The sequence below is a fragment of the Triturus cristatus genome, chromosome 8 (genome assembly GCF_964204655.1).
Source record: "Triturus cristatus chromosome 8, aTriCri1.1, whole genome shotgun sequence".
In the NCBI taxonomy this organism is placed as follows: domain Eukaryota; kingdom Metazoa; phylum Chordata; class Amphibia; order Caudata; family Salamandridae; genus Triturus; species Triturus cristatus.
The window spans coordinates 935,710,654-935,735,362 of NC_140591.1; the positions used below are offsets into that span (position 1 = coordinate 935,710,654).

Genomic DNA, 24,709 nt, shown 5'->3' on the forward strand with positions numbered 1-24,709 from the left:
TAGTTATAGTTAGGACCGAGTTTCCTTAGGAAATCTGAAAATTCTATTTTGAATAACTTTGGCGCCGGTTGACGAATACACGCGAAATTTTCAAAACTAATGGGGCGCTCCGCTCAGCTCCTACCCTGAAAGTCTTGGGGTGATTCGTCAAGCGGGGGCAGAGAAAAAAGGGGGTCCCAAAATGCGTTTTCCCCATGCATTTTTCCATAGGACCTTTAGTCGAAGGTACAGCCCGAACGGCTGAAAAGAATTACTTGAAATTTGGCAGAGAGGTAGTCCTCAGGTCAGGGAAGTGCCTTTTGCATGTCTGGTGTCAATCTGTTCAGTAGTTCCTGAGAAAATAGTATTTAAACGCATATAAATATCTATAAGCGCGTACCGTGTGCGCACAGTACGCGTACGGTGCGCGCACCCTAACGTGCGCGAGCGAAATTCTGATTGGTTGTTACATGTCAGTAAACATTCGAATCGGTCGAAATCAGGAAGTGTCGGCAGCCATTTTGTCTGTCACACTGAAAAGGCTTTGTCAGGGGGTCACAGTGGGACCCCGAAGGGCCCAAAAAAAGATTTTAATTTTTTTTTTTAATTCGCGGGGTGCGCGCACCGTGTGCGCACGGCAAACATTTTTAAAAAAAGATTTAAAAAAAAAAGATTAAGTGTTTAGATATTAGGTGGCTCTAATAAGAGCCGTTGTGTTTATGAAGTGTTTTTGGTACCTACAAGTAAGTACCGATGCAGAGTCTAAAGTTCAAGAGGAAGACTCTGTTCCCTTCATCATTGAAATGTACACCGTCTCCTCTATAAATGTCTTGCATGTTGTAACGCAAGTTGTTGTGGTATATAGAACCCATACCATAGTCTCTGAGGAAAGCAGAAACAGACTTATTGACGTGCTTTCTTGCTTTGTCAATCTGCGGACAAAATTGGTTGGACCAGTTCCACTTTTGCCTTTGGCATATATTAGAATATACAAAGGCAGTTTGTGGAAAAAGTGACATCAATTGCACAAAGGTGTCCTTAATAAGCATTTCCAGACCTACCCCAGTTAAAGTGCCTAGGTCATTTCCACCACAGTGCACAATAATAAGGTTAGGCTGTGGGAGATGTAGAAAGGTTTTCACCAAAGGCATTAATTGGTGCCACTTTAACCCTCTCTGACCAATCGATTTAATGTCTACATTTGGCAAAGCAAGGTCTTTCACAATACCTCTTTTTTCTGCAAACTTTTCACTCCAGAAGACATAGCTGTGACCTATAATCCACACTGTGAACATCTTCCAAGGAGATCTGGATGCACTCAGAAGGTGTCTTTCAGTAGAATGGCAATATGAAATGAAAAATAGTTGTAAAATGGAGGCTTACAAACTTTTTTTTAAATAAAAAGAGGTGATTGGCTATTTCAGATCATTCTACACAAAAAAATAGGCTGTATGTTTACATTTATAAAAGGATGTTTTGTATTGGTTTTGAAAAATGTGTTCTAACAGAACATTAGTTTGGATTTGCTGTTAGGTTTGAAAAGTCAAGCACTCTTGCTCTTTGGATTAGAAACATTGTGTGCTGAACTTCTGATCTCTCTGCTCACACCAGTGTTCCATGACCTGTTGCTATGGTAGCAGGCAGAAGTAATGTTGGGGGTAGGGATCATTTGCAAAGGGTTGAAATTTGCAACCAATAGAAATGTGTGTTTCCATTTGAAAAAATGTTGGAAACACTGTGATTTGAAGTTAACATGTATATGTGTGAAAAAAGAGAGGGAAACTTTGCCATTTACTGGTTCTGGTGAGAGGAGAGAGGTGTACACCTCAGAGATTCTGGCTCTGATAATCTGCTGTTTGAGTGCCACATTTTTTTCTCAACTAACTACTTTTAAATGTGAGTTAGGAATTTGAGAGGGGATGTATGTGGTGCATTTTGATATAAATAATAGAAATGTGATTCTTCTTTTAAAGTTGTGTTTTACATTTTGTGTTTTGGAAGATTTTTAACTGCCTTGAACATGTCAGATATTATGGAGTATGTCTTCACCATAAGTTAAGGTGTTCTGGTATCACCCAGCAATACTGTTTTGTGCCTAGAATCACACCATGAGTCTGTCTGCACACAGGAATTCTTGTCAGAGATTTAATTTGTGTTGCTCTTGCTCTGTCAGACTTGCACTCGCAGGAAAGGGGCAGCTTGTTTTCTTGAACTGTGATGGTTAGCATTCAGCAGAAATCACTATCTCACAAATGAGAGGCAAATGCTAACAGATTTGAAATTAGCATGGTACATTTTCCTTCCACTTTCAAATTTGTGTTTTACATTTTATGTTAAGGAAGATATTTAACTGCCTTGAACTTGTAAGATATTATGGAGTATGTCTTCACCATAATTTAAGGTGTTCTGGTATCACCCAGCAATACTGTTTTGTGTCTAGAATCACACCATGAGTCTGTCTGCACACAGGAATTCTTCTCAGAGATTTAATTTGTGTTGCTCTTGCTCTGTTAGACTTGCACTTGCAGGAAAGGGGCAGCTAGTTTTCTGGAACTGTGATGGTTAGCATTCAGCAGAAATCACTATCTCACAAATGAGAGGCAAATGCTAACACATTTGAAATCAAAATGGTACATTTTCCTTCCACTTTTAAAGTTGTATTTTACATTTTATGTTTTGCAAGATATTTAACTGCCCTGAACATGTCAGATATTATGGAGTATGTCTTCAGCATAAGTTAAGGTGTTCTGGTATTACCCAGCAGTACTGTTTTGTGCCTAGAATCACACCATGAGTCTGTCTGCACACAGGAATTCTTGTCAGAGATTTAATTCGTATTGCTCTTGCTCTGTTAGACTTGCACTCGCAGGAAAGGGGCAGCTAGTTTTCTTGAACTGTGATGGTTAGCATTCAGCAGAAATCACTATCTCACAAATGAGAGGCAAATGCTAACACAACTGAAATTAGCATGGTACATTTTCCTTCCACTTTTAAAGTTGTGTTTTAAATTTTATGTTTTGCAAGATATTTAACTGCCCTGAACATGTCGGATAATATGGAGTATGTCTTCAACATAAGTTAAGGTGTTCTGGTATTACCCAGCAATACTGTTTTGTGCCTAGAATCACACCATGAGTCTGTCTGCACACAGGAATTCTTGTCAGAGATTTAATTCGTATTGCTCTTGCTCTGTTAGACTTGCACTTGCAGGAAAGGGGCAGCTAGTTTTCTGGAACTGTGATGGTTAGCATTCAGCAGAAATCACTATCTCACAAATGAGAGGCAAATGCTAACACATTTGAAATCAAAATGGTACATTTTCCTTCCACTTTTAAAGTTGTATTTTACATTTTATGTTTTGCAAGATATTTAACTGCCCTGAACATGTCAGATATTATGGAGTATGTCTTCAGCATAAGTTAAGGTGTTCTGGTATTACCCAGCAGTACTGTTTTGTGCCTAGAATCACACCATGAGTCTGTCTGCACACAGGAATTCTTGTCAGAGATTTAATTCGTATTGCTCTTGCTCTGTTAGACTTGCACTCGCAGGAAAGGGGCAGCTAGTTTTCTTGAACTGTGATGGTTAGCATTCAGCAGAAATCACTATCTCACAAATGAGAGGCAAATGCTAACACAACTGAAATTAGCATGGTACATTTTCCTTCCACTTTTAAAGTTGTGTTTTAAATTTTATGTTTTGCAAGATATTTAACTGCCCTGAACATGTCGGATAATATGGAGTATGTCTTCAACATAAGTTAAGGTGTTCTGGTATTACCCAGCAATACTGTTTTGTGCCTAGAATCACACCATGAGTCTGTCTGCACACAGGAATTCTTGTCAGAGATTTAATTCGTATTGCTCTTGCTCTGTTAGACTTGCACTCGCAGGAAAGGGGCAGCTAGCTTTCTTGAACTGTGATGGTTAGCATTCAGCAGAAATCACTATCTCACAAATGAGAGGCAAATGCTAACAGATTTGAAATTAGCATGGTACATTTTCCTCACACTTTTAAAGTTGTGTTTTACATTTTATGTTAAGGAAGATATTTTAGTGCCTTGAACTTGTTAGATATTATGGAGTATGTCTTCACCATAATTTAAGGTGTTCTGGTAACACCCAGCAATACTGTTTTGTGCCTAGAATCACACCTTGAGTCTGTCTGCACACAGGAATTCTTCTCAGAGATTTAATTTGTGTTGCTCTTGCTCTGTTAGACTTGCACTCGCAGGAAAGGGGCAGCTAGTTTTCTTGAACTGTAATGGTTAGCATTCAGCAGAAATCACTATCTCACAAATGAGAGGCAAATGCTAACACATTTGAAATCAACATGGTAGATTTTCGTTCCACTCCCGCAATGGGTGAGGTAGTTTTTACATGTACAAAACTCCAATTAACCTTTACCACACATGTACTCTTACATACATCTTTGCAGTCTTCATGCAGTTGTGCAAGCGTCCATGCAGATCTCTCTTGCACCTGACAATACACAGTCTCCAGAAGCACGCTCTTAGCACACAGACAGGTGCTTTTCCTGCACTCTCATGCTTACTATTCAGCACTGTGTGGTATTTCAGATAGCAGTGTGTAATGCTAACACATTCAACGTCACCAAGGCTCATTTCCTTTGCTGTACTCTAATCACTCACCCTGTAACACATGCTGATGGTCTCAAGTAGCTGTTAGTACATGTGCTCTTTTCTGCCTCTCTAAAATATAAGGAAAATGTGTCAGGCTGCCATAGTAATTTTCACTTACTCTACCAAAGTCGTAAATGTGCTTTGAAATTGCCAAACAAAAATTGTTTTGTGCCTAGAATCACACCATGAGTCTGTATGCACACAGGAATTGATGTTAGAGATTTAATACGTGTTAGTATTGTTCTGTCAGACTTGTAGTTGTAGGAAAGGGACAGCTCATATGATTGTATTTGAAAAGTTCAAATAAAAAATCGTAATGTATTAAAATTACATAAAGATATTTTTTTTTTTGTTTCTTTCAGGTATTGCTGAACAGCAGTAAAATTAATTAAAGATGCCTATAAAGTCAAGAAAGAGAAAAGAACAGCAACAACATCTATATTTGAAGACAACTGGACAAAAAAAAAAAGTTGAAGAACATCATGTTGGAAAAAAGAAAAAGTATTCTGGTAAGCAGACTAAGGATTTTTTTAAAAATATCTTCAAACAAAGAAAAAATGAAAAAAATATAACTACTGCAAATAGTGTTTCAAGTAAAAAACAACTACAGAGTTGACAGAAAATACTAAAAGCTAATGTAGAATCAGAAGTAAGAAAGAGTGACTTGACACAAAAAATAGATCTTAAAAACATTCGTCGAAAAATGTTTCAGAGAAGAATGATGTTAAATTTGCTAAAGGATGTGAAAAAATATAAGAAGAAAGCCAAATTTTATAAAAAAAAGAAATATATTGAAACAATTGTTGCAAAGGCATTGGAAATAAAAAGAAAACTATTCCTTTTAATTTTGAACAGGATGCGTAGATTAGAAAAATTAGTCAAAGCAATGAAGTCACAAAGCAAAAGGAAAAGAGTAGTGAAAAAAAAAAACTTTTGTAAAGTGTTCTTAGGAGAATGGAAGCATAGTTCAAGTAATGAACCATTTTTTAATGAAGAGAGTTATCTTCAAAGTAATAGTTTGTTGCATGCAGTTGACACCAATGTTCGAGCTTATGAAGCTAAAGATGGTTGTGTAGTGGAAAAGGAGAAAATGGTTCCAAGAAATGAGGAAGAAGTGTTAGTTGACAAGGTTATGGGGAGACGTCCTAAAGCCCCAGTGTTCACTTGGAATTGTAGTAGTATTTGTACTGTGCGACAGGAATCTATTGATAAATTACGTGACTTTCTAAGAGAATATAGTAAAAAGAGTGTTAAACAGAGGATTAAGGTGCTTCAAAGACTAGATCCATGCAGAGTGACAGAGAATACTGGTTTGCAAGGACATTCTCTGGCTTGTCTATCTAGGAAAGTTTGTCAGAGTGTTTTTCACCATTTTAGGATGCTGGCTGTACATCATACTGAAATGAGAAAGTTTGTGAGAACATTGTATTTTGCTAAAAGTCCAGCAATAAAGTTAAATGAGTTGAATAATGCTCTGTTTCGTGGATCTGTATCAGATGTAGTGAAGGTTACTGATGATATTCAGTTTTGTTTCTTTGGTCCAGAGCAAGAAAGTGCAGGAAATTACACAGTTATCGAGGAAAATGTGGAAGAGAATGTAGAACTCACTGTTAGTAAATTTTGTCATTTCATCTTCAAAATTTTTACTATCATCTCTAATGAAAGACCAAATATTACTTGTATTTGTTGCCGGAGAAGCCATTATAAAATTCAAACAAGGAATGTTGATCTCTATAAAAAAAAGTGAAAATGAAGATAATTATAAGTGGAAGGATTTTGCAACATATATATTTCTGGAAAATTGTTTTGATTTGGGTGAAAATCAGCGTATTTGTAAATACTGTTATAACAAGTTAGAAGAAAATAAAATGCCAGCTAGAGCTGTACATAATAATTTAGAATTGGTTGATATTCCTGCAGAACTTTCTGATTTAAATACGTATGAGTCTATACTCATTCAATGTGTCCATCCGTTTCAGACCATAGTGCGTATGGAGCCCAAAACAGGTAAATTACCTCCTTCGGATTTACAAAGAGGTTTAAAAGGAAGAGTTGTCTATTTGCCATTGGATTTGAAAAAAAATATGGAAACAATTGATGCAGATAGTGTTGAAACTGAACCATTAGTTGTTCTGGTTAATGGTGTACCTACAAAGAATAAGAAAATTTGGCAGAAGCTGGTAGATGTACGAAAAGTACAAAGAGCAAATTTATATTTGAAAAGAAATAATAAATGGTATGAAACAATTTATATGGATGAAGAAGAATTACTAGCAGACACAGGAATACCTACTGGGCAAATTGAAAAAGTGGATAAGTCAAAAGAAGAAGAAATTTATGAACATTTCAGCTTACATCCTCTTGATTCTAAAGAAGTTATGGGAAACACTATTGATCAGATGATAAAAGCACAAGGAACTCCTATGAGTGTATGGGAGGAGAGCTTGGAAGCTCGTTGTTTTCCCCAGCTGTTTCCTACAGGAAAAGGTGGACGATATGATGAACGTCCAGTACACATTCCTGCTTCGGAGTATCGGACTACAAGATTATATGCAGAAGATCCAAGATTTCGTCAAAGTATTCCTTATTTGTTCCATCTTTTATTTGAAAGTGACTTGTCTGCACTATCTTATGCAGTAAATCACATTTTGAAAACTGGAGTACATCTACATAATGTGTCTGCAAAGGATTTTATGAACAAAGTGCAACAGCAAGATGATCATTTGGAATCTCAATTGATTAATTTGATGGCTTGTCAGCGTGGAACTAATTAATATTGGTACCGACGCCATGGAGAATTGAAATGTATGTTACGGAATTTAGGAACTCCTACATGGTTCCTTACCCTAAGCTGTGCAGAGTACGCTTGGGATGATTTACTGGATTTTCTTCGAGAGGCGAATTCAAATATTGAAAACATCCAATACAAGACAGCAGGAGAATTGTGCTCATTGGATCCGGTTAATGTTTGCAGATATTTCAATCATAGATTTGAGGCTATGATGTCCTTCATCTGCAATAAAAAAAATCCACCTCTTGGAGAAGTTGTGGATTTCTTTTGGCGAAAAGAGTACCAAGCAAGAGGTGCTCCACATATTCATATGCTGTTGTGGATCAAGGATGCACCCAAATTTGGAACAGATGCTGATGAAGCAGTTTAATCTTTCATTGAAGAATATGCAACATGTGCTATACCTAAAAGTACAGAAGAGAAAAACTTAAAAGAACAAGTTTTACGTTTCCAAAGTCATTGGTGTGGAAAATACTGTCGACGAAAGTACAAAAGTAAAGATAAATTCTACACGAAATGTCGATTTGGATTTCCACAACCTGTTCTTTCAAAAGGAAGAGTAAACAGTTTTATGTCAGCTGTGCGACATACTATTACAAGAAAATCGTCGAAAAATACCTACAACCTAAGAAGAAAAGAAGAGTTGAAATACATAAATGACTACAACCCAGTCATTTTATCCATGTGGAATGCTAACATGGATATTCAATATGTAGCTGACAATTCTATTGCTGTTGCTCGGTATGTCACATCTTACATCACAAAACCTGAGAAAACGGAATTGAAAGAAATGTGGGAAGAGATTTCTCACGAGAAGACTGTCAGTAAAAAGCTATACAGTTTCAGTTTAAAGATGTTATCGCATCGAGAAATTGGATCCTACGAATGCTCAGATAGGTTATCATCTGCAAGTCTGTACTCCAAATCCAGAAGAATAATTTGGGTAAGTTTAGGCCTTGCAGGAATGCGAAATCGGGTACTGAAATCTGTTCGAGAAATTGAATATTTAGCTGAGTACGAACCAGAAAGTACAGCCATTTTAAGAACAAACATGTTGGACACATATTACCCACAAAGAAGTCATCATCTTGAGAACATGTGTCTCTATGAAGTACTGCAGAACTACATTTTTAAACGGAATGCCACAGAAGACATCAACAATGGAAAATATAAAGTCACTGGTGAGGAAGGATGTTTGGTGAAGCAAACAAAAGGAAGTTTGATTAATCACCGGAAGCTGAGTTGCGACACTACTGACAAAAAGGAATTTTACTACTTGGCACTTTTACAGCCGTTTAAACCATGGCATTCAGAGGACGAAGTACTTGGAGATTTTCACAGCTATGAAGATTCCTTTAATGCTTGCAAAGATAGCATAGAATGCAGTACTTTCACAACTTATGTTCAAATGTTAAATGAAGAAATTGAACAAGAAGCAACTATTGCAGCTGAAGTAGCTAGAGACAGTTCTCAAGACAGTCAAAGTTCTGGGACGTTCAGTCAAGATCCTCTAGGACAACCAATCGTAGAAAATGAAGCTGCAATAGCCATGACTGAAGTGGAAACAGCTATGAATCAAGCTCAGGAAGATTTAATAAACTTACCAAATATGGAACAACAACTGAATGATGAACAAAAACAAATTTATGAGGAAGTCAGTAAAAAAATTGATCACGGATTACTACATGAAAATAAAGAGTGCTCATGCACATCTTTTAAACCAATCAGAATGTATGTGAGTGGACAAGCAGGAACTGGAAAAAGTTTCTTAATTAAAGTAATTAGAAGCTACCTACAGAACAAAACGGAATCAACTTTGTCTTGTGTTGTTACTGCTCCAACTGGATTAGCAGCATATAACATAAAAGGAGTTACCTTACATCGTTTGCTAATGTTACCAGTAGAGCATGAGAACAACATACAATACCACAAGCTAACAGGAGAAGCATGTCTTGAAGTTTCGAGAGTATTGAAGAAAATGAAAGTACTCATTATTGATGAGGTAAGCATGGTATCAAACTTAATGCTTGCCTTTGTGCATTTAAGAATGCAGCAAATTCTAAAGACAGACTATGACGTCTTATTTGGAGGAAAACACGTCATAGTTTTTGGGGATCTTTTGCAGCTCACTCCAGTTAAAGGACAACCAGTATTCCATACACTTACACATGAAGACACGAAAAAGTCGTTAGGAAGTATAAGTAATGTGAATATTTGGACATCCTTTGAGTATAAAGAACTCATTACCAATATGAGGCAAGCCAATGATGAGGATTATGCAAGTATTCTCAAAGATATCAGAATTGGACTACTCACAGAACATGGCAGAAAAGCTTTACAGAGTCGATTGCTATGGAACGTGTTTCCAACAGAACAAATAGTTCCAGAGAAAATATACAAGGAAATTGCTGAAAAAAATACTGTCATCTGCTTAATGCCAACACTACATGAATGCTCTATATTCAATCAAGAACTTTTGAAATTGGAAAATGAAGAGATTATAAAACTGGAAGCTGTGGATAAAATACAGCATGAAGGAATAACTATTATATTGACAAACAAATTGACAACTAAATTGGATTCTCTAGAGAAAAACATATCAAACTGCTGGTTTGGAAAAAAATCTTTATGTATGTATGAACTGTCGAGTAATTTTAAGACGTAATTTGGATGTAGAAAAAGGTTTAGTGAACGGAGCATTGGGTAAAGTTGTGGGTTTTGTTAATTACCAGAAAAAAGTTGGAATTGAAATTTTAAAAATAAAATTTTATCAGATTGAAGAAGTTAAAGACATTTGTCATTGTTCAGTTCGTTTCTTGCTTGTGAAAGACTTATATGTACGTAGGAAGCAGTTTCCGTTTTCTCTAGCATATGCTGTAACTATTCACAAATCTCAAGGATTAACTGTAGATAGTACATTTGTAAACATTGGCTCTACTGTGTATAAAGAAGGTATGGCATATGTTGCTTTGTCACGCGTGAAAAAAATATCTGGTTTATTCATGATGGACTTTGATGACTCAAAAGTTAGTGCTGATGCAAACTGTGTAAAGGAGTATAATAGATTAAGAAGAACCTATGCTCCTCATTTAGGTCAGTATCCTGTATTTGAAAAACGTGTTTGTCGGAAAAGGAGAATTGAGAATATCTGTAATGAGGATGTACAGAAGAGAAAACAAAAGGAGAGTGATGTGAGTGTAAGCAAAAAGAAAAAGGACAATGTTGAAGAGGTTGTTGGTTGTCATTTTGAAAATAGCTCTGGTGTCAACTGCTACGCAAATGTAGTGCTGAATGTTGTATTTTATCTTGAAATTTTGCAAGAGCAGATAATACTAAATCATGGAAAAAGATTCTGTTCTCTGCTGAGTCTCCTTTATGAGACCTTGAGTAATGATTAAACTAATATAGAAAGTGCTTCTGATGTTAGAAATCTTTTAGATGTATGTTCTGGATGTACACAGTTTACACAAGATGTCCAGCAAGAGGCACAGGAATTTTTAATGTATATGCTTATGGTACTGGAAGATGAAGGGGTAGAAATAGAAAATATACTTGGTGTCTCATATAAATGGGAACATTGTTGTGAAAACTGTATGAACACATGCAGCAGTAATGTTGATTCTGAAAGGTTCATATATTTAACATTACCAGAGAGTAAATCAGTGACTTTTAGTAAATTAGTTAAAGATGCTAATCACAACATGGAATGTTCTCAATGTAAATCCGACATGTTATCAACGTTATTTTTAAATAAATATGGACAGTATGTAATTTTAATGATGCAACGTTGTAGAGCAGATGGAACTAAATTGGAAACTTTACTAAAGAAGTTTGTAGGAAATAAATTATCAATATCAGGTAAAACTTTTGTTGCAGTTGCAATAATTTTTCATGATGGACCTTCTATCACTTCTGGTCATTACACAGTTTATCTTAACCCCTTCAGTGCCCATGACGAGCTGGACTCGTCATGGGCTGCGGTGGCGCTGTGCCCATGACGAGTCCAGCTCGTCATGAACTCCGCCCGCTAATGGAAGGCGCGGCACTGGGCGGGGAAAGGGGCGGGCATGCAAGGGGTTAAATGTGAAAAAGGGTGGACACTGTGTAATGATTCTCAATTGATTTTCAAGCAACGTTTGCCTTATGATTTACCAAATTGTTACTTAATTTTTCTAAAACCAAAATTTTAGATACAAATTTCAGCATCTGAAGAAAGCATTGTTTCAATTTAATAGGATTAACATTGGATATTTCACTTAAAAAGGATTTTAAAATTACCATTTGGCCTCATGGAAAGGTAAAGGTAACAATTGTGGACTTCTTTGTCAGATATTATTTTGGTGTACGTGCTTAAGCAGCAAGTTTTACAGATGTTATTTATTGCAAATAGTTATTGTTGTTAGAAGATATTTTTAATATATTTGTGACATCTCTATCAAGGTCTGTTTTAGTGAGGATACATTCAGGGCTTTTTTAAACAATCTTTCAGATTGGTTTTTTTTTTTGCCCGCTGTTAAATGATGAATACAATTGATATCACTATTTTCAGTGAAATTCAATACATTCTGAAAACAGCAAAAAAAGGGCAAAAAATTGCTTTGTTAAATCTGAAAAAACATGTACTGTTTAAGAAAATGTATTGTTGGATATTAATACTTTTTTTCTTTTTTTCAGATCTTGAAAGAAAATTTAGGAAATGTAATCTATTTTACTTAAAAAAAAACATTTAAAAATGTGTTTCAATTTAAAACAAAGGTGGAGAACATGGAAAGGGGGCAGGGTAGACCCTTCCTGACCCCCTAGTCTTTGTCAGGGAGTCCCTGAAGGATCACAAAGGGTGAAAAAAATGATTATTTATTTATTTGTTTTTTTAAACGTGCGCGCACGGTAAAAAAAAATCGAAAAATAGTTTTTAAAAACAAGTTTTTGTGTTTAGATTTTAAGTGGTTCTAAAAAGAGCCCTTGTGTTAATGTAGGGACAGAGGAACAGAAAAACGAAAAAATGAAAAAACTATGGCCGGGTGCATGAGTGCTGCTCTATCTTCCTCTCAATGAGATCAATACTGGATTCACCAAGAGAAATAAGAGCATGACAGTTAATGCACCGTGTATACAGCCTCCGAAAAGCAGGGCGTATATCCAGAGGTAAAGAAGTAGGTGCAGGCGCCACCGCAGATCAAGTGCTCGGCTGAGCTGCCAATGATGTGCTCGGCTGAGCTGCTGCGGATGTGCTCGGCTGAGCTGCTAGAGAGTTTTCACTAGCAGCTCGAGCAAAAGCCACAGGATGTAGTCCTTCAACGTGCCTTAACATCATGTGAATACTAAAAGTGTATTTCTTATTAGCATTTCCACGTGATAAGGTCCGCTTACAAATAATGCAGGTGACTTTAGGAGCATTTACCTTCTTCTGCCCCTCAGGAAAAGTGAACAAGCATTTACAATGCAATGGTCTCGGCAATGTTAAAGTTAGAGCTATTGGCATTGCTTATGACATTATTTTTGTATGTTTTTTTTAAAAAGCATTTAAAGAAACAGCATTGTTATTTACAATGTCAATAGCTTAATCACTCAAATGCGGGACCTATTGCATTTTGCACACACACAGAGCACCCCCCACCACCCCGGAGTGCCCAGCCCACCCGCCACTTAAAGTGCAATAAACGAGATACAGCGATGTCTCTGTGTCTCCGGCCTGGTGCAGGGTGACAAGCCCATGATTCATGGGTGGGGGCGGGGGTCTGTGTGAGCAGCCAGGACTGCGGAGAATGCGGTGAGGGAGACGCACTAATCTCCCGGGCAGGGACGGAGGCTCCCGTTTGACGGCCCCCGCCCGGCCAGGGGCTCTGGCTTCCATTGCCGACTGTCACCCCTATCTCCAGCGGCCTCGCCAGCCCCACCCGGCCCTCCCACAAAATTAGCCCTCGCCCCACTCGAGAGAACACTCACCCCTGGTACTACACCGCAGTCACTCATTCCACCTCTGGGGCATCAACATACGGGCAATTCTCACGCACTCACGTCGTTTATTCTGTCTCTGGCGCCTTCCTGACTCGCGATGGTTTGATTGTGTGTGCTTGTGTTTCTGATTGTGTCTGTATGTATGTGTGCTTATGAGCGTGACTTTGTGATTGTGCCTTGTGTGTTTGTGAGTCTGTGTCTTTTTGTGTGGGTTTGAGGGTATTCGTGTCTGGCTGTGTTTGCGTGAGTCTCTGTTGGTAGGTCTGTGAGCGGGAACGCTCAATGTGTCTGTTAAGCGTCTGTCTCTAGTTGTGTTCTGTGTATGCGTGTCTGTTTGTGTACCCCATCACCTTGTTTCTGTTAGAAGGGGGCTTAGTTTTACCCTCAACAAAAAAGCTACACGCACCTCTGACACATATACTTTTTTTTGCTCCAAAACACAGCACAGTGCGCTCGATTCATATCTTTAACTACAGACGCGGAGTAAAGACCAGATCAACACCGAGGAAAACAGAATGGTGGGCAGGGTGGATCGAAGGGGGTCACGTGTGCCAATGACAGAGGAGGAAATGATGCCGATGCGGGGGCGCTGACTCTACCCTCCTCGTACCTCGCCAACCTTCCAACCTCTTGGAGCTAGAACACCAACTATACCCTCCCTGCCCCCGCGCAACCACCAGTTCCATCACCCGTCGTGCTGCCTTTCGGCCCCTGTAGACAAGTGGGCACGGGAATGTGAAAACACTTTCATGCTGGTGCCCACGTGGGTACATACTTTCTACCAGCCAGCCTCAGCGAAAGCCACCCGAATGAACTGCATGTACGGCTTTACGCCTTGAAGCCGCGGCACTATGCGCTGTGAAATCGCTTAGCCTCGAGGCCTTACAGTGTAAAAGTGTTGTATGTAAAAATGCAAAAATCTGGCGTAGATTCTGTGGTGTGGTGCTGTTTTAAGTATGTTCCCTATGCCCCACCCACCCCTCCATCGCATGGACATCATGCGGGCCAGCCTCGAGGTGTGTCTGCTGCAGGAAGAGTGAGTGTCCTCTGAGAAGATATAGCGCCTCGTGAAGGACGCGCGACTCGGTGCACACAAGAGTACGGCGCGGGATTCCGAGACAGAGGTGACCGTAGTGGTAACAGCACAGTGCGCTCGATTCATATCTTTAACTACAGACGTGGAGTAAAGACCAGATCAAAAGGCTGGACTGCCTGTAGCACACCAAAGCCGTGCTAAAGTCCGAATGGGCGCTGTAGAAACATGTCTAGCGTAAGTAGGGATACTAGGGGTAGCAGGAACAAAGCATAAGAAGGAGCATAACATACTTCAGAACCATGGAGGAAAGGAACATTGACTTCTTAGAGAGCCCCGAAGCCACCTCACAGTGAGTATAGGCGCTGTAGAAACACCGCCGCCTTTCTCCGAGGCGAAGCAGAAATGCCTCGGAGAAAGGCAGCGGCGGTTTCGAATTCGGGGGCGTGTTTTTCTTTTCTCTCCTCTTGCCATTGGCTGGAGGAGATAATTAGACTTCTTGAAAAAAACACGTCCCCGAATCCGAAAAGGACGGGTCCTAATCGGAATGACGGACCTCTTCTCCAATGGCTGGCCAGCATTCAAGAGGCCAGCCAATGGAGAACAGGGGAGAAGAGGGGCGGGTTCAAGCCCCTCTACTCCAAGTCATTAAATCTCGGATCGAGACTGCGAAAGCGCAGCCTTCGAGCCGAGACCTAAAAACTGCCATATGAAAGAGTCTTTCTGCTTCCTCTGCCTCTGTGGCATAAGAGTCTCCTGATCACTACTAGAAGATGGCTTCTGCTCTGCCATTGTATCCCAAAAAGAGATCAGCTCCTTCTTCTAGGGAATCAGAAGTAATAATGAGGGGAGTGGGTGTGGTTTTGGAAGAATCTGGATCTGAATCTACTATGAACCAATGAAAAGTGTTCTTTCTTAATCACATGACTTGCCTGGGTGTGGTGTTGGAAGAATCTGGAAGTGAAAGTACTATTAACCAATAAAAAGTGTTCTTTCTTAATCACATGACATAGTGTGCGCACACCGTGCGCGCACGGCGCATGCGCGGAGCACGCGCGCATGTGCGGAGCACACGCGCATGCGCGGAGCACGCGTGCATGCGCGAACGTAGCACACGCGCATGCGCGAACTTAGCGTGCGTAGTACGCGTGCATGCGCGAACGTAGCGTGCGGAGCACACACGACATACGCATGCGTACGTGGAGAACGTACGCATGCGCACACAAAGAACGTTCGCTTGCGTACGTAGTGCGCGCACCGTGCAGAACGTAAATACGCGCACAGCACCGAGCGCGTATGATGAAGTAGCAATTACCGTGCGCGCACGGAGCGCGCACGGTAAAAATCATTTAAAAAAAAGAATTAAAGTGTTTATAAGTTAATAGAAGATATTAACTATGCTGTTCAACTTTATCAAATTTGTTTTTAAAAAAGCTGAGCCATTCAAAATTAAAGGATAGAGGTAATCTATAACTATATACATAGGTCTTTCAGCGAATTATGTACTACTCTCTTGTAAAATATTTATTTGCGTAATTCCTTATACTGATTTTGCCTTCTTTTACCATACTTTGTGCCCTTTGACTGTCCATTTGCTTTTTTGCTTTTCCTCTTATTTTGCTTTATTTTCTAGTTGAAGCATTCTCAGAGGTTTCAGCATACTGTACATTCTGTTTGGTCCTACAAACATTTTTTAAAAATTGCTTTGTGATCTTACAAGAAGATTTTTTCTTTTTAGCCACATTATCTTGTTCATTCAATACTTGTGGTTGATTTTTCTTCAAGTAATTCTCCTGTCTCTTTTCTTTTCTTTTTCTTTTTTTTTCTGGCATGATTTCTCTATTTTAACGTTGAAAAACAGTATCTGTAAAAAGAATCAAAAATAAATGTATATTAATAACTTTCAAATTTATACTATTCTATTACTGTAGAAACACATTTTATGTAAATACTGACTAAGAAACTATAGCCCTGAAGCACAAGTGTGACGATGGTTAATACACTACATGCATAGTGCATACTACTTTGAAGCAGTTCATGCCCTAAAGCCTACTAAAAGACTACATGCTAACTGACTAAATGATTACAGTACTATAAGGAGACACACTGGGTGAGTGACAGGGTGTTTGCTAGAAGTGTATGAATACTGACTTGGATATTGATGGTGTGAAAGACAAGTGTGTAGGTGATTAGAGACCTACATGCATAGTGGATACGTGTATGAAACCATCCATATGTTAAGGCCTGTCTCAGTCCAATAGTACTTGGATACTGGCTGAATGTTTTCAGTATTCCAAGGAGAGTGCCAGGATGAATTTATAAGTATTTGTATTTTGGTGCAGTAAATACATTGCTACATGATGCTGAATACGTCACTGGAGAAGTATAAGGGGAGTGACAGGGTGTTTGCGGAAACTGTATGAATACTGTCTGGGATATTGAAGGTGTGAAAAACAAGTGTGTAGCTGGCTACAGACCTACATGCATAGTGGATAGATGTTTGAAACAGTCCATAGAGTAACACTTGGATCACTGCAAAACTACCTGAGTACTGACTGAATCATTAGAGTACTACAAACAGAGTGACGGGGTGAATCTTTTTAAGTTTTTGGGTTCTAGTGCAGTGAATAGATTAGTACTTGGTGCCAAATGAGTCAGTGGAGGTGTGCAATTGAAGTTACAGTGTTTATTGGAGTTTATAGATACTGACTGGGAAATTGAAGGTCTGAAAGACAATTGTGTTGGTACTTAGAGACCTCCATGCATAGTGGAAACACGTTTGAATCAATCCATGTGCTAAGGCGTGCCTCACTCCATTACTACTTAGGTACTGACTGAATGATTAGACTATTGCAAGAAGCGTACCTGGGTGAATTTATAAGTGTTTCAGTTGTGGCACAGTGAATGCATTACTACATGGTACTGAATAAGTCACTGGAACAGTGCAAGGGGAGTGACAGGGTGTTTGCTGAAAGTACATGGATACTGACTGGGGAATTGAAGCTGTTAAAGACAAGTGTATAGTATGTTAGAAGACTGCATGCATACTGCATAGACATTTGAAGAAGTCCATGTGGTAATGCATGGTTCACTACATGAGTACCTGGGAACTGACTGAATCATTAGACTACTGCTAGGAGAGTGCCTGGGTAAAACTTTTAAGTTTTTCAGTTTTGGCGCAGTGAAGAGATTAGTACATGGTACTGGATCAGTCACTGGATGAGTGCATCATGAGTGACAGGGTGTTTATTGAAGTATATAGATACTGACTAGTTATTTAAAGAAGTGAAAGACAAGTGTGTAGGTGACTAGAGGCCTTTATGTATACTGGATAGACGTTTAAACAGTCCATGAGCTAAGACCTCAGACACTGCATGATTACTTCGGTACGGACTGAATCATTACACTACTGCAAGGAGAGTGCCTGGGTTAATCTTTTTAAGTTTTTGTGTTTTGGTGCAGTGAATAGATTACTACATAGTGCCAGATGAGTCAGTAGAGGTGTGAAAGTGGACTGAAAGAGTGTTTACTGGACTTTGTAGATACTGAGTAGTTAATTGAACAAGTGAAAGACAAGTGTGTAGGTGACTAGAGGCCTGCATGCATACTGGACATACGTTTGAATCAATTCATGTGCTAAGGCCTGCCTCACTCCATTAGCACTTAGGTACTGACTGAATGATTAGACTATTGCAAGAAGAGTGCCTGGGAGAATTTATAAGTGTTTCAGTTTTGGCGCAGTTAATGCATTACTACATGGTGCTGAATAAGTCACTGGAAGAGTGCTAGAAGAGTGACAGGGTGTTTGCTGGAAGTAAATGCATACTGACTGGAGAATTCAAGCTGTTAAAGACAAGTGTATAGAAGGTTGGAAACCTGCATGCATACTGGATAGACCTTTGAAGCAGTCCATGTAGTAATGCACAGTTCACTGCATGAGTACCTGCGTACTGACTGAATCATTAAACTACTGCTAGGAGACTGCCAGGATGAAACTTTTAAGTTTTTCGGTTTTGGCGCAGTGAATAGATTAGTACATGGTACTGGATCAGTCACTGGAGGTGTGCAAGATGAGTAACAGGGTGTTTATTGAAGTATATAGATACAGACTAGTTAATTAAAGAAGTCAAAAACAAGTATGTAGGTGACTAGAGGCCTGCATGCAAAGTGGATAGACGTTTAAACAGTCCATGAGCTAAGACCTCAGACACTGCATGATTACCTGGCTGCTGACTGAATCATTACACCACTGCAAGGAGAGTGCCTGGGTTAATCTTTTTAAGTTTTTGTGTTTTGGTGCAGTGAATAGATTATTACATAGTGCCAGATGAGTCAGTAGAGGTGTGGAAGTGGACTGAAAGAGTGTTTACTGGAGTTTATAGATACTGACTAGTTAATTGAAAAAGTGAAAGACAACTGTGTAGGTGACTAGAGACCTGCATGCATACTGGACAGACGTTTGAAGCACTCTATGGGCTAAGGCATGGGTCACTGCATGAGTACCTGGGTACTGACTGAATCACTAGACTACTGCAAGGAGAGTGCCTGGATAAATCTTTGAAGTTTTTGGCACAGTGAATAGATTAGAACATGCTGCTGAATGAGTCACTGGAGGTGTGCAAGGGAAGTGACAGGGTGTTTATTGGAGTATATGGATATTGACGGGGCAAATGAAGGTGTGAAAGACAATTGTGTAGGTGGTTAGAGGCCGGCATGCATAATGGATAGTCATTTGAAGTAGTCCATGTGCTAAAACCGGGTTCACTACATAAGTACCTGGGTACTGACTGAATCATTAGAGAAGTACAAGAAGAGTGCCTCAGCGAATGTAGAAGTGTTTGGCTTTTGGCGCAGTAAATGGATTAGTACATGGTGCGGAATGGGTCACTGGAGAAGTGTAAGGGGAGTGACAGTGTGTTTGCGGAAACTGTATAAATACTGACTGGGATATTGAAGGTGTGAAAGACAAGTGCGTAGGTGGTTAGAGACCTGCATGCATACTAGACAGACATTTGAAGCAGTCCATTATCTAAGGCTTGGGTAATTGCATGAGTACCTGAGTACTGACTGAATCATTAGAGTACTGCAAGGAGAGTGCCTGCATGAATCTTTTAAGTTTCTGGGGTTTGGCGCAGTGAATAGATTAGTACATGGTGCTGAATTGGTTACTGGAGGAGTGCAAGGGGAGTGACAGGGTGTTTGCTGGAGTGTATGGATACTGACTAGGGAATTGAAGGTGTGAAAGACAAGGACTGAATGCATAGTGGATAGGGGTTGGAAGACGTCCATGTTGTAAGGCCTGGCTCGCTGCATGAGTACTTGGATACTGACTGAATGATTAGAGTACTGCAAAGAGAGTGCCTGGGTGAATTTATAACTGTTTGGGTTTTGGCACAGTGAATGGATTAGTACATGGTACTGAATGGGTCACTAGAGGAGTACAAGGGGAGTGACAGGGTGTTTGCTGAAAGTGTATGGATACTGACTGTGGAATTAAAGGTGTGAAAGAGAACTGTGTAGATGGTTAGAGGAGTGCATGCATAGTGGATAAGCATTAGAATCAATGCATGTGCTAAGGCCTGCCTCACTCCGTTACTACTTGGATATTAACTAAATGTTTACAGTATTGCAAGGACAATTCCTGGGTGAATACATAAGCAATGACTGCCTTCTAATTCTACCAAAACTTGAGAACAGGAAAGGTTTTTAAGCAGTTGTGCGTATGCAAAGATATGAAGTACCCAAATGCTTCTCTCACAGTGGTTCCCAAATGCACACAGACTCACAGTGTTAGTCTAGACAAGCAACACTATCCTAGGAGTTTACCAAAACTCATTCACTGCTCTGGAAGGCGTAAGGGTACTGCACACAATCTACATATTTAAGTACTGCACTTTAGTGTCAAAGCCTGACTCATTTTATCAATGCACAAGCAAAGACTGGCTTTTAATGCTACTAAAACTTGACAACATGACAGGTTTTAAAACAATTATCTGCAAGCAAATACATGATATTACCAAATGCTTCTCTCACAATGCTTGCCCAAATACACACAGACTCACAGTGTGATTGTAGACAGCCAACTATCCCTTGTACAAAATACATTTACTAGTCTACAAGATCTAAGGTGACAGCACACATTGCAGAAAATCTTCTACTACAGATTAGTACCAAAATTTTTCTCTGAAAATGATTCCTAAATGCACACAGACTCACTGTGTGATTCTAGATAAACAACACTATCCCTTGCACTATACCAAAACACATTTCTTAATCTACGAATACTACATTTTAGTGTCTACGAATACTACATTTTAGTGTAGAAACATGACTCATTTTGCAAATTCATAAACAATGACTGGTTTCTAATTGTACCAAAATATAAAAACAGCACAGTTATCTGTCTGCAAACACATGAAAAACACAAATGCTTATCACAGAATGGTTTCTACATGCACTCACACTGTCAATAAGATTGTAGACAAAAAAATGTACTCCCTGCACTTTACCAGGAAAAACACATTAGTTTGATTAAAATCAAAATAGACCACATACATCCCCTCACAATTAAATAACTCACCTTTCAAGTTGTTTTGTAGATTAAGAAGTATATCAGTCACACACCAGATTTCCTTATACAGAATCTCTGCACTGTGCACCTGTCAGCAAAACCAAAGAAGGGCAAAGCTTTCCTTTCATTTTCCACACATATACATGTAAACATCAAATCACATTCCTTCCCACAGAAATTCAAAAGCTAACACACATATCTATTGGTTAAACATTTCAACCCTTACTAAATGACATACATTTGAACCCTACCCCCAAACTGCCTTCTGCCTGTTACCATAGAAACAGGTCATGGTACACTGAACTGAGCACACAGGTCACAAGTTCAGCACACAATGTTGCTAATCAAAACAGCAAGTGTGCTTGACTTTTCAACATATCAGCTTATCATATATAATGTTCCTTTCAATCAGTTTTTGTTAACCAATAAGAATCATGCGTTTAAAAAACAGAAACTTGCACCCAACCTTTCAGTGTAGAAGGTTGTCAAACAACCAATGATTTCTTTTTTCAAAACTGCATCTTAGCCACCATTTTAGAAAAATCTTACTTTTCAAACTGCCATTTCATTTACAGAAACCATCTGAGTGCATCCAGACCTCCCTTCAAGATGCTTAGCATGTGGATTGTGGGACACAGCTATATTTTCTGGAGCCAAAGGTATGCAGAAAACAAAGGCATTCACAAAGACCTAGGTTTGCCAAATGTAAACATTAAATGGATTGGACAGAGAGGGTTAAAGTGGCACCAATTGATGTCATTGGTAAAATCCTTTATGCATATCCAACACCCTGACCTCATAATAGTGCACTGTGGTGGCAATGACCTAGGCATTTTGACTGGGGTAGGTCTGGAAATGCTTATGAAGGACACCTTTGCAGAATTGATTTCACTTTTTCCCAAAACTGCCTTTGTGTATTCTAACATATGCCAAAGGCAGAAATTGAACTGGTCCAATCATTTTTGTCCACAAATTGAGAAAGCTAGGAAACATGTGAATAAATCTGTTTCTGCTTTTCTCCGAGACTATAGAATGGGGTCCATCTACAATAACAATCTGCGCTTTCATATGTATATAGGAGAGATGGAGTACACTTTACTGATGAAGGAAACAGTCTTCCTCAACAACTTTAGACTCTGTATAGGTACTTACTTATAAGTACCAAAAACTCTCAATGAACACAACGGCTCTTTTTAAAGCCACTGAAGAACAAAACACTTAAGCTTGATGTTTATCTCCCAAAAAATTCAGTTTTTTTTCCTTGGATCCGTGCACCCAACGCATTAGGAAAAAAGGAGAAGGGAGACCACAAGGAAATAAGAGAAAAGGGTATATATTGTATAAGTAGTTATTACAGCACTACAGTACAATAAAGGTACACATGACCAAAAACACTCAAGTAGGCACTGGGCGTGCTAGTGATAGTGAACGGCGCAGTGGCACAAGGGTGAAGACAGCGTGAACGGTGAAAGAAATAATAAATTAGCAATGTGGTCAAGAAGAATAAATTATATACAATCTAGTTTTTAAATTAACAAATTAAATTGACCACAGCAATGCCAAGATTCTTTGCTGGGACTGGTCGACGGCGTTTCAGCCTGATTGATTCCAGGCCATCATCAGGACAGTAGTGCGCAACAAGAGGTTCAGTTTCCACATTGCATCTTATGCGGCTTTGATGTTGAAAAATCCGTTGTTTTACCATCTGTGTTGTCTGGCCGATATAGAGTAGTTTACACGGACATTGGATGGCGTAGATAACATTGTTGGTGCGACAGTTGGAAAAGGTTTTCAGTTGGTATGTTTGTTCTGGTGTAACAAATTCCTTTGTGTTATGCGTGAGGTAACAAGCCGCACAAGTTTGGCATTTGACTCCTTCAAAAATTGCTCCCGGTTGCAGCGCCTAATTGACGACGATCCCTAACAAAATATAATTCCCTTGGTAACTATAAGACCTTCTCCTTCTCTACGGACCACCTGTTTCTTTCCCTGTTTTCCAACCTAACTAATTGCGTTCCCCTTCCTTTCTCCCTTCTTCTTCCCCCCCCCTCTTCTTTTCCTTACTTTCATAGGACCTACACCACGCGCTGATCTATGTCCGCGTTCTTCTACTTTGATTGGAATCCTTGGATTCACCTGTACTACGCCCAGGTGTTCCTTAACCCCTTCTCATCCTCCACTCCCGGCTCCTTTCCTTTAGACCTTTCTAACCCTACCTTTCCCCTTACAGCACACACTTTAATTATGACCATTGTCCTGATGATGGCCTGGAATCAATCAGGCTGAAACGCCGTCGACCACTCCCAGCAAAGAATCTTGGCATTGCTGTGGTCAATTTAATTTGTTCATTTAAAAACTAGATTGTATATAATTTATTCTTCTTGACCACATTGCTAATTTATTATTTCTTTCGCCATTCACGCTGTCTTCACCCTTGTGTCACTGCGCCGTTCACTATCACTAGCACGCCCAGTGCTCACTTGAGTGTTTTTGGTCATGTGTACCTTTATTGTACTGTAGTGCTGTAATAACTACTTATACAATATATACCCTTTTCTCTTATTTCCTTGTGGTCTCCCTTCCCCTTTTTTCCCCTTCCCTATGTGATTTACATCACTGATTTTATACTTGTTATATTTTAAATGATTTCCAGCTGAGACTTTGTTGTTTGTTGAAACTATTGCCCGGTCTCTGCTCGGAAAACGGGCTTACTCCTGTTTACTGTTTCTTTCCCAACGCATTAGGAACCGGGCACCCAACGCATGAGAAACCGTGCACCCAAGGCGTTAGGATGCGCGACTCCTAATTTTACCGTAAAAAAAAAAATAGCCCCCATCACTAATTTTAATTATCCCCGGGGACCCCATCCCCCGGGGTTTATTAAAAAACGCTGGGGACCATGGGGGGAGCCCCAACGCCCCCACGGTCCCAGCCGGCTCCCCGCATCCTTCGGGAGCAGCATTGCTTTTCCACATGGGGAGCTGCTAACATTCAGCTCCCCGTGTGGAAAAGCAATATCGTTTGGATTTTGAAAGAGAGAGGAGGTTTCCCTGCTCTCTCTTTCAAAATCCAAACGAAGTTTGCTATGGGAGGGCGTTTGCTTTTAACAAAAAAAGGGGGCCCCAGGGGGTCCTTCTGGGACCCCCTCAGCAACACTAGAGGGTCAGAGTATTTATACCCTGCCCCCTTTACATCTTTCACAGACTTATTTCCCTTACTTAATCAGCCTCGCTTCTACCGAGGCACAAAATGGCTGCCAACAGTTCCTGGTTTCGAATGTAGACAGACACTTGACAGCCAATTAGCATTCAGCGCGTGATCGGGAGGGTGCGCGCTCGGTTCGCAGAGGGTGCGCTTAGGGTGTGCATAGGGTGCGCGGATCCTCCGAGGCCATAGATATATCTATCTTTTTTACTCTAATTTTCTCAGGAACTACTGAACGGATTTACACCATTTATGCAAAAGGCACGAGTCTGAACTGAGGACTACCTCTTTGCCAAATTTGGTGTAATTCCATTCAGCAGTTCGGGCTGTAGCTACGTCAACAGGTCCTATGGGAAATTGCATTGGGACCCCCCTTTTTTCTCAGCCCCCGCTTGATGAATCACCACGAAACTTTCAGGATAGGAGCGGACCGGAGCTGGCCAAAAGTTTGGAAAATTTTGCGAAGATTCGTCAACCGGCGCCAGACTTATTGGGAATAGAATGTTGCAGATTGCCTATACTATAACTACC

General features: G+C 39.7%; 1 protein-coding gene across 4 annotated transcripts in view; it reads left to right on the forward strand.

Annotated features, from left to right (window-relative positions):
* The window catches only part of NIT2 (nitrilase family member 2), a 409,012-nt gene that overhangs the window by 225,615 nt on the left and 158,688 nt on the right, over positions 1 to 24,709 (forward strand). The window lies entirely within an intron of this gene.